Source organism: Lissotriton vulgaris, unplaced genomic scaffold, assembly GCF_964263255.1.
Source record: "Lissotriton vulgaris unplaced genomic scaffold, aLisVul1.2 SCAFFOLD_1197, whole genome shotgun sequence".
In the NCBI taxonomy this organism is placed as follows: domain Eukaryota; kingdom Metazoa; phylum Chordata; class Amphibia; order Caudata; family Salamandridae; genus Lissotriton; species Lissotriton vulgaris.
Window position 1 is genome coordinate 215,001 of NW_028253713.1, and position 7,500 is coordinate 222,500.

Here is a 7,500-nt window from a genome sequence, read left to right on the forward strand (position 1 = left end):
GCTTTGGCAGTGTGGCATGTCGGTGGACGGCGCCCAGGGCCGTAGCACACAACCCGGGGCCCGGCCGGGCCCCTGGACCCAGCCGGGGCTCCCGGGCCCGGAGGCACAGGGGAAGCCTCCCCGGGCCCTCCGGACCCCGTCCCGGGCACCCTGCCACGCAGCAGGACCAAGGACAGAGCCCGGGATGGGGAGGCCGCCCTCCCCGGGCCCTCGGGGGCCCCAGGCCGAAGCTCCTGAACTCAGCCCGGCAAGGGGAGGCTTTCCGGGCACAACAGAGCCCCGTCCCGGGGCTTTGGCAGTGTGGCATGTCGGTGGACGGCGCCCAGGGCCGTAGCACACGACCCGGGGCCCGGCCGGGCCCCTGGGCTCCCAAGCCCGGAGGCGCAGGGGAAGCCTTCCCGGGCCCTCCGGATCCCGTCCCGGGCACCCTGCCACGCAGCAGGACCAAGGACAGAGCCCGGGATGGGGAGGCCGCCCTCCCCGGGCCCTCAGGGGCCCCGGCCGGAGCTGCTGAACTCAGCCGAGCGAGGGGAGGCTCCCCGGGCTCGAAGGAAACCACGTCCTGGTCCTTTGTCAGTGCGGCATGCCGGGGGACCGGGCCCAGGGCCGGGGCACCCGACCCGGGGCCCGGCCGGGCCCCCGGACCCCATCCAGGGCTTCCTGCCACGCGGCAGGCCCAGGGACGGATCCGGGGCTGGGGCGGCAACCTGGCATGTCCAGCTGCCGGCTGAGGACCGCTAGGCCGAGGGGGGTCCCAGAATACCTTGTCCCTACCAATCCGGAGGAAAATTACCCCCATTTCTTGTAATCCGTGCACACGAGGTGACAGAGGGGACCCAGGGCGCAAAAGTGCCCGACCTCCTGGAGCCCTCGCTGGGACCTGGGAGGCGAGTGGCACCCCATCGGGACTTCCAGGGAAGTCCGGCCATCTGGTCACACCATAGGAAAGCATTGCGGGCGACCAGATGGCCGAGGCGAGAGGGGCGACCAGATGGCCAGGAACGAAATGACGCCAATCTGTCTGCCCCGGGCCTGTAGGGCTCAGGAGCTGCGGGGGCCCCTGGGCTCCGGGACTGCAGGGCTCTGGGACTGCAGGGCTCCACGGCTGCAGGGCTCCGGGGCTCCGGGGATCCGGGGCTCCAGGGATCGCGGGCTGCAGGGCTCCAGAGCAGCAGGGCTCTGGGGTTGCAGGGCCCGGGACCCATGGAGCCCGTCCCAGGACCCATGGAGCCCGTCCCAGGCTCTTCCCCACGCCGCGGGTCGGAGGAGGGAGCCCCGGATGCCTGGGAGGTGTTGCCCGGGGCACATCCCATCTGGTCCCCAGGAAGGGGACCGCCAGCACAGGCAGGCGGGCCCGGGTGCTGCCTGGCCCCGTCTCAGCATGGCCAGACCTCACGGAGGCCTGCCTGAGCAAACTCGGAGGAAAAGGCCCATCGGCGATGGGGCTGAGAGGCAGGTTCGTACCCGGGCCCCTGGGGGCCCCGGCGGGTGGGCCCGGGTCCTGCCATCCCCGGATTCAGAACCGCCAGACCTATCGGAGGTCGGAATGTAGGAAAAAACTCGGAGAAAAGGAACCATCGGGAAGGGGCTGAGAGGCAGGTGCGTTCCCGGGCCCCTGGGGGCCCCGGCGGGCTGGCCCGGGTGCTGCCTGGCCCTGTCTCAGCATGGCCAGACCTCGCGGAGGCCTGCCTGAGCAAACTCAGAGGAAAAGGCCCATCGGCAAGGGGGCTGAGCGGCAGGTACATACCCGGGCCCCTGGGGGCCCCGGCGGGCATGCCCAGGTCCTGCCTTCCCCTGATTCAGAATCGCAAGACCACACGGAGGTCTGACTGACCCTCTCCCTACTAATCCGGAGGAAAATTACCCCCCTTTCTTGTAATCCGTGCACTCGAGGTGACAGAGGGGACCCAAGGCGCAAAAGTACCCGACCTCCTGGAGCCCTCGCTGGGATCCGGGAGGCAAATGGCACCTCATCGGGACTTCCAGGGAAGTTTGGCCATCTGGTCTCCCCCATTGGAAAGCATTGCGTGCGACCAGATGCCCGAGCGGTACCGTGCGACCAGATGGCCGGGATCGAAAGTGCTTCACACCCCGAGCCTTCGTGGTAGGGCTCCTGCCTGCCTGCCTGCCTGCCTTTCCTGCCTGCCTGCCTCCGTCCGTCCGCGGCGGACGGGAAAGACCATCCGCCATCCTAATTTACCCCAGGCTTAACGGGTCACCCTTAACATAGCCAGGACGATGGGGCCGATTATGATGGCGGACGGGAAAGACCGTCCGCGGTGGCAACGGACAGGAAAGACCATCTGCAGGGCGGACGCGAAAGTGAAGGCCCGTCCCGGGCACTCGGCCATGCAGTGGAGAAGTGTGGCTCAATGGTTAGCGAGTCAGACCCTGATGCAGAGGTCTAGCCCGGGACCAGGGTTCGATTCCCCGCCTCGGCGGGTCTTGGGCTCAAAATCCCACGGAACTGATAATTTTCGCCTCGGTGCCTATTCCAATCATGGAGTCCCACTCACCAGCCTGGGAGGGGTGTCCTGCCTTCCCCTGATTCAGAATCACCATACCACACGGAGGTCTGACTGACCCTCTCCCTAGTAATCCGGAGGAAAATCACCCTCTTTTCTTTTAATCCGTGCACATGAGGTGACAGAGGGGACCCAAGGCGCGAAAGTACCCGACCTCCTGGAGCCCTCGCTGGGATCGGGGAGGCAAATGGCACCTCATCGGGACTTCCAGGGAACCCCGGCCACCTGGTCGCCCCATTGGAAAGCATTGCGTGAGACCAGATGGCTGGGATCGAAAGTGCTTCCCACCCCGAGCCTTCGCGGTAGGGCTCCTGCCTGCCTGCCCACGCAAGGCAGGGCTCCGGGACCCCGGCTGGGCCTCAGGCGCGGGGTGGACCACCGGAGCTCTCAGGCACGGACGCCCGAAGGGAGGACTGCCCGGGACCCGCGGACCCCGTCCTGGGCACTCTGATCTGCCGCCGGCGCCGGGGATCGAACCGTGATTCCCCAGATGGGGATATCCCAAAAATCCGGCCTGGGAGGTGCTCACCAGGACCAGTTGGATAGTAAATTAAACTTACCTCTTATCCTAGAGCGCCCCCCAGCGCAATGCGTTGTAACGGTATGCGTTGTAATGCCCGCGTTGTAGTGGTAGTGCGGAGTAAAAGATGCGTTGTAACGGGTGCATACCGTGAGGATGTATGTTGTTACAACGCGTACCATTACAACGCGGTATTCACGGTTCGATCCCCGGCGCCGGCGGCAGAAAAGCCCAGCACCATTTCACTCTGGGAAATAGCTGACGCCGCGGCTAGGGCGGCTGACTCCGGAATCTGGAGATCACGGTTCGATCCCCGGCGCCGGCGGCAGAAAAGCCCAGCACCATTTCACTCTGGGAAATAGCTGACGCCGCGGCTGGGGCGGCTGACTCCGGAATCTGGAGATCACGGTTCGATCCCCGGCGCCGGCGGCAGAAAAGCCCAGCACCATTTCACTCTGGGAAATAGCTGACGCCGCGGCTAGGGCGGCTGACTCTGGAATCTGGAGATCACGGTTCGATCCCCGGCGCCGGCGGCAGAAAAGCCCAGCACCATTTCACTCTGGGAAATAGCTGACGCCGCGGCTGGGGCGGCTGACTCCGGAATCTGGAGATCACGGTTCGATCCCCGGCGCCGGCGGCAGAAAAGCCCAGCACCATTTCACTCTGGGAAATAGCTGACGCCGCGGCTAGGGCGGCTGACTCCGGAATCTGGAGATCACGGTTCGATCCCCGGCGCCGGCGGCAGAAAAGCCCAGCACCATTTCACTCTGGGAAATAGCTGACGCCGCGGCTGGGGCGGCTGACTCCGGAATCTGGAGATCACGGTTCGATCCCCGGCGCCGGCGGCAGAAAAGCCCAGCACCATGTGACTCTGGGCAATAGCTTGCTTAATCTTCCCGACGGCCCCTAGCGACCCTTACGGGTGACTGTGCGCTTTACAAATGTGGATTATTATTATTTGGGCCGATTCCGATCCGGTTCGTAAAAGCACATCCGCCCGAATCTGTCGGACAACCACGTACGCCCGGGGGGGGGGAGGACTGCCCGGGACCCGTGGAGCCCTTCCCGGGTAATTTGCCGTGCCGCTGGCCTCCTGGAGATGGGTACCCCGGACGCGTCTGGGGGAGGTCTGCCCGGTGGGTGCCCCGGACGCCCGGGGGAGGTCTGCCCGGGACCCGAGGAGCCCTTCCCGGGTACTTTGCCATGCCGTTGGCCTCCTGGAGATGGGTGCCCCGGACGCCTGGGGGAGGTCTGCCCGGGACCCGTGGAGCCCTTCCCGGGTACTGTGCCATGCCGTTGGCCCCCTGGAGATGGGTGCCCCGGGGGAGGTCTGCCCGGTGGGTGCCCCGGACGCCCGGGAGAGGTCTGCCCGGGACCCGTTGAGCCCTTCCCGGGTACTTTGCCATGCCGTTGGCCTCCTGGAGAAGGGAGGTTTTTTCCCAGGCACATCTCATCTGGTCCCCCCTGGGCAGAGAACTGCAAGAAGTGTCTGGGCATACCTTGTCCCTAGTAATCCGGAGGAAGGCTACCCCTCTTTCTTCGAATCCGTGCGCACCGAGTGACAGAGGAGACCCAAGGCGCGAAGGTACCCGACCTCCTGGAGCCCTCGCTGGGATCTGGGAGGCAAATGGCACCTCATCGGGACTTCCAGGGAAGTTCGGCCATCTGGTCGCTTCCATAGGAAAGCATTGCAGGAGACCAGATGACCGAGGCGATCCTGGAGACCAGATGGCCGAGGGGATCCGGGAGACCAGATGCCCGAGGGGATCCCGGAGACCAGATGGCCGAGGGGATCCCAGAGAACTGATGGCCGGGCACGAGAGTCAAGCCAGCCGGTGCCACTCTGTGCCCCGACGAAAAAGGGAACTGGCGCCAGGGAACGGCAAGGTGGGGACCGGAGGCCCAGGGCCGTGGCACCCGACAAGGGGCCCGGACGGGCACCTGGACCCAGCCTAGGCTCCGATGCACGGAGACGCAGGGGACGCCTTCCCGGGCCCTCCGGACCCCGTCCCAGGCACCCTGCCACGCAGCAGGACCAAGGACAGAGCCCGGGATGGGGAGGCCGCCCTCCCCGGGCCCTCAGGGGCCCCGGCCGAAGCTCCTGAACTCAGCCCAGCAAGGGGAGGCTCCCCGGGCTCGAAGGAAACCCCGTTCTGGTCCTTTGGCAGTGCGGCAGGCCGGGGGACCGGGCCCAGGGCCATGGCACCCGACCCGGGGCCCGCCCGGGCCCCCCTGACCCCATCCAGGGCTGCCTGCCACGCGGCAGGCCCAGGGACGGATCCGGGGCTGGGGCGGCATCCTGGCATGTCCAGCTGCCGGCTGAGGAACCCTGGGCCGAGGGGGGTCCCAGAATACCTTGTCCCTACCAATCCGGAGGAAAATTACCCCCATTTCTTGTAATCTGAGCACACAAGGTGACAGAGGGGACCCAGGGCGCAAACGTGCCCGACCTCCTGGAGCCCTTGCTGGGGTCCGGGAGGCGAATGGCACCCCATCGGGACTTCCAGGGAAGTCCGGCCATCTAGTCGCCCCCCATAGGAAAGCATTGCAGGCGACCAGATAGCCGAGGCGAAAGGGGCGACCAGATGGCCGGGACCGAAATGACGCCCAATCTGCCTGCCCCGGGCCTGTAGGACTCGGGGACTGCAGGGCTCGACGGCTGCAGGGCTCCGGGGCTCCGGGGCTCCGGGCTCCAGGGCTCCAGGGCTCCAGGGCTCCAGGGCAGCAGGGCTCCGGGGCTGCTGGGCTCCAGGGCTCGGGGGCTGCAGGGCTCCGGGGCAGCAGGGTTCCGGGGTTGCAGGGCCCGGGACCCATGGAGCCCGTCCCGGGCTCTTGCCCACGCCGCGGGTCGGAGGAGGGAGCCCCGGACACCTGGGAGGTGTTGCCCGGGGCACATCCCATCTGGTCCCCGGCAGGGAACCACCAGCCCCGGGAGGGTGCCTGGGCATACCCTTGCACCTACTAATCCGGAGGAAAATTACCCCCCTTTCTTGTAATCCGTGCACTCGAGGTGACGGAGGGGACCCAGGGCGCAAACGTGCCCGACCTCCTGGAGCCCTGGCTGGGATCCGGGAGGCAAATGGCACCCCATCGGGACTTCCAGGGAAGTCCGGCCATCTAGTCGCCTCCATAGGAAAGCATTGCGGGCGACCAGATGGCCGAGGCGATCCTGGAGACCAGATGGCCGGGACCGAAATGACGCCCAATCTGCCTGCCCCGGGCCTGTAGGGCTCGACGGCTGCAGGGCTCCGGGGCTCCGGGGCTCCGGGGCTCCGGGGCTCCGGGGCTCCGGGGCTCCAGGGCTCGGGGGGCTGCAGGGCTCCAGGGCAGCAGGGCTCCGGGGCTCCGGGGCTGCTGGGCTGCTGGGCTCCAGGGCTCAGGGGCTGCAGGGCTCCAGGGCAGCAGGGCTCTGGGACTCCGGGGTTGCAGGGCCCGGGACCCATGGAGCCCGTCCCGGGCTCTTGCCCACGCCGCGGGTCGGAGGAGGGAGCCCCGGACACCTGGGAGGTGTTGCCCGGGGCACATCCCATCTGGTCCCCGGCAGGGAACCACCAGCCCCGGGAGGGTGTTTGGGCATACCCTTGCACCTACTAATCCGGAGGAAAATTACCCCCCTTTCTTGTAATCCGTGCACTCGAGGTGACAGAGGGGACCCAGGGCGCAAACGTGCCCGACCTCCTGGAGCCCTGGCTGGGATCCGGGAGGCAAATGGCACCCCATCGGGACTTCCAGGGAAGCCCGGCCATCTAGTCGCCCTTATAGGAAAGCATTGCGGGCGACCAGATGGCTGAGGGGAGTGGGCCGACCAGATGACGGGGACCGAAAGGACGCTAATCTGCCTGCCCCGAGAGCCTCCCTGGGCCCTGGTGGACCCTCCGTCCCCGGCGCCCGGACCGGCTTGCAGGACGGAGTGGTTCCCGCACCCCAGGGCCTGCCGGAGGGGAACCCGAGCCCCGGGCCCGGTCCCAGGCCCGGCTCCCGAACCCTAGGCCAGGCCCGGGAGAGCCTCCCCTGGGCTGCAGGGCTACAGGGCTCGCGGGGGCTGCAGGGCTCCGTGGGCTGCAGGGCTTCGGGGCTGCCGGGCTCGGGGGCTCCAGGGCTGCCGGGCGCGGGGGCTCCAGGGCTACGGGGCTGCAGGGCTCCTCGGCGGGCTCCAGGGCTCACGGGCTCCAGAGCTGCAGGGCAGCAGGGCTGCAGGGCTCCGGGGGGGGGCTCCAGGGCTGCAGGACAGAGGGTTATTCCCGCACCACCGGGCCCTGCCGGACGGGGCCCAAGCCCCGGGCCCGCTCCCGGTCCCTGCTTCTGAAACCCTAGCCAGGCCGGGGAGAGCCTCCCTTGGCTCGGATGAACGCCTGGAACCCCGGCTTGCAGGACGGGGAAGCTCCAGCAAGCCCATGGCCGGCCGGACGGAGCTCAGGCCCCGGGCCCGGTCCCTGATTCCGAAACCCTAGCCAG